Source organism: Microtus ochrogaster, linkage group LG1 (assembly GCF_000317375.1).
Source record: "Microtus ochrogaster isolate Prairie Vole_2 linkage group LG1, MicOch1.0, whole genome shotgun sequence".
Classification (NCBI taxonomy): domain Eukaryota; kingdom Metazoa; phylum Chordata; class Mammalia; order Rodentia; family Cricetidae; genus Microtus; species Microtus ochrogaster.
Window position 1 is genome coordinate 53,445,863 of NC_022027.1, and position 3,287 is coordinate 53,449,149.

At 45.9% G+C, this 3,287-nt stretch overlaps 1 pseudogene; it reads right to left on the reverse strand.

The window, feature by feature from the left end:
• Positions 1 to 832: 832 nt before the first annotated feature.
• LOC102002866 lies at positions 833 to 1,622 on the reverse strand (annotated as a pseudogene).
• Positions 1,623 to 3,287: the final 1,665 nt, after the last annotated feature.

Sequence of the window (3,287 nt, forward strand, 5' to 3'; positions counted from 1 at the left end):
CTTCTTCCAGCCTGAGTCAAGAATGAGGTCTACTACTTCTATCCCTGGAAACTAGAACCAGAAAGTACTCGGTAGCGATTGTTGCTGGCCATAAGGAGTGCTGGGGCGATAGCAGTACTGGAGGGAACCATGAAGAACCAAGACAAGACAAAATCTCAGCACAAACAACAAGCAAACACCTGAGCAGACTCCAGTGGAAGCCGTCTCTGGTCCCACCTCTCCGACTGAGGAGGAGGTGCCGGTCACACCGCACAGGCACACACACAGGTATGTGGTGGCCCCGTTTCTTTACTCTCCACATGTATGTCCTTCTTCCTCCAGTATCACACTGCCTTAAACTCTACAGCTTTGTGAATCTTGAAATCAGGCACTGTGAGGACCTTCTGCTTTCTTCTTATTTGAAAATCATTTTGCCGATACTGGATCCTTCTGTAACTGGAGGTTTCTCTCCTGCCTGCAGATTCCCAAATAACCATTCTGAGGCATAATAAGAATTATAACTATTTGGCTGATGGCTCAGGCTTATTATTTGCTAGCTCTTACTTTTTTTTAAAATTGGGTCAAACAGTGTTTATTATGTAAAGTAACCCCAGCCCCATGGGGAAGAAAGTTCCAAGGATAATAGAGAATAATACAGATTAAATACCCACCCACACATTTGCACTCCACACACACACACCACACGCACACACGCACGCACACATGCACACACATACACACATGCACACACGCACACATGCACACACGCACGCAGGCACGCACAATCCATACATCCAAGTTGCAGCAGTGATAAACACCTGCTTCTCCTCCAGCCTGAGTGACAGCTGGTAGAACTTCATAGTTTGAAGTGGGGCTCCAGGATGGGTCCTGATAGCAGCAGCCTTGTTCCTCCATGCCCCTGCCTTGCTAGAGGTCAAAGGGAGTTGAGTACGATGCCTAGGAGGTAGGTGGCAACTCTTCCCGACTCTGCCGCAGACGTTTCTTTGCTCGGATCTCATTCACAGCCTCTTCTATGGAGTGTGTGTCCTGCTTGTTGGCCACAGGCACACAGCCATAGGTCTTGTTGGCCTGTAGCATGTGGGCTGCGTCTTTGGCTGCTCCTTTGCCAATAAGATGGCAATACTTATCCTTGTAGTCGCTAGCAGGGCTCACCACCACAGGTCCCTGCTGGGCTGCCTCCTCCTCCTCCTGTTTCTGAGCCAGCTCCTTTAGCTTCCGTTTCTCCTCAGCCTTCTGGGGGTCCCACGCCTCTCCATGACGGTAGGAGTCCAGCTCTTCATCTGAGGGTGCAAACTCCTTTTTGAAGATCATGACATAGCGACAGTCATGTCTTCTCCAAAGGAGAAGGATGTGAGGCCTGCCACTTCCACTACGTCATGCAGTATGCTCCTCTCTATCTTGTGCATAGGCTGAAACTTCTTCTTGATCTGTCCACTGTCCTCGATAAAATCAGTCACCTCTTTCTCCATCCTTTTACGAAACTCCACTTTTTGTTGTTTGTCTTGCTCTTGTAGTTTCTTCAGGCGGGCAGCCTGCTCTTGGGCCTTGTGCCGACTCTCCTGGTCACCGACGCTGGGTGGCTTCTTCATGGAGCTCAGGATGGAGCCCAGTAGGTCTGCCATCTTGGGAATCTAGCTCTTACGTTTTAATTAACCCATTTCTATTAATCTATGTATTACCATGTAGCCGTGGCATTACTTCATTTGCTACATGTCTTACTTCCTCAGTGGTTGGTTGGTATCTCCCCAACTCTGCCTTTCTCCTGTATCTCTGCTTGAATTTCCCACTTGCCTCTATCCTGCCTTGCCATAGGTTAAAGAAGCTTTATTTATCAACCAATGAGAGCAACACATACTCACAGTGTACAGAAAGGCATCCCACAGCATTCTTCGCCTTCCCAAATAATACTGGAAGTATACTGTTAGTGGCTACAACCAAATCTGGTTAGGCTTTGACTGGACTACACCAACTCCAGATAAACGTGGGTTAAACTGACATCTTCTGAAGAAGAATTCAATTCATGAGTGTGGTACATCTCTGTTTAATTTCTCATGTCTCTCACCAGCACCTGGCAGTTCTCACGGTAGACACCTTCCACATGGCTTAGATTGGCCCTTTAATATTCTGGATACTTGATCTTCTCTATTTGAAATTTCAGTTTCTAATTATCTCTTACAAACACATAAAGATATAATTGAATTTTACACAATAACATTCTAGCTTGTAGCCTGTTACAACTAAATTTTAGTGGTATTTCTGGATTTGGAAGGACTGGGAAAGCGGCAGACATCTAAGAACATGAGAGCCTGTTTTCTTCCTCTACAATCTGCATGCCTTTTATTTCTTCTTCTTGCGTTGTTGCTGAGCAGGGTGTTCCGTGAAATATTTGTCTATTTTATTTTGTGCTGCTATGTCAGGATACACGAGAATGGATGAACTGCAAAGGAAAGAGTCTCGAAAAAAGTGACAAAAGTTACTGTTTCCTTCAGAGAGGCGAGACAGATATCACATGCTGGAGAGCTGAGTGACATATATTTTCAGAGGCTCAATCAAAGAACCTGAAGAGCTGCTGTAATTTAAAATAGGGGCTGTATCACTTCTGGAAATATAACGAAGAGAATGAAATCGTCCATGAAAGAAATACTTGCACACCCATATGCACTGTGGTGCTGTTCACAGAAGCTGGGTTATTAAATCACCGACACGGACATCAACAGACGAATGGATACAGAAGATATGTACACACACAAAATAAGTGTATTCAGCCACAAAGGACAACAAAACTGTGCCACGGATAGAACTGGAGAGCATCATGGTGAGCAAAACAAGCCAGGCTTTAAAAGAGAAGTCTTAAGGGAGGCAGAAGCAGGCAACCCTTCTGTGAGTTTGAGGCCAGCTTCATCCACATGAAGAGTTTCAGACAAGCCAGGCTGCATTTGAGACCTGGTCTGAAAAAAACCAGAGTCTCATATCTACCCTCATACCATAAAAACCTTGAAGAGGAAGGAAGGAGAAAGGAAGGAGGAAGGGAGGGAAGGAGCAAAGAAGGGAGGGAGGGAGAGAGAGAGACAGAGAGAGAGAGAGAGAGAGAGAGAGAGAGAGAGAGAGAGAGAGAAAGAGAGAGAGTCTGTCTGTCTGTTCTATAGTACAGGCCTGTAACTGAAGTTACTCTGAGGTGGTGGTAAAAAGACTCAAAGTTCAAGGCCCTCCTGGGCTCCAGAGTAAGTTCACACCAGCCCCAAGGAACTTAGCTAGAGGCCCAGCTCAAAGTAAAGTATAAAGTATGG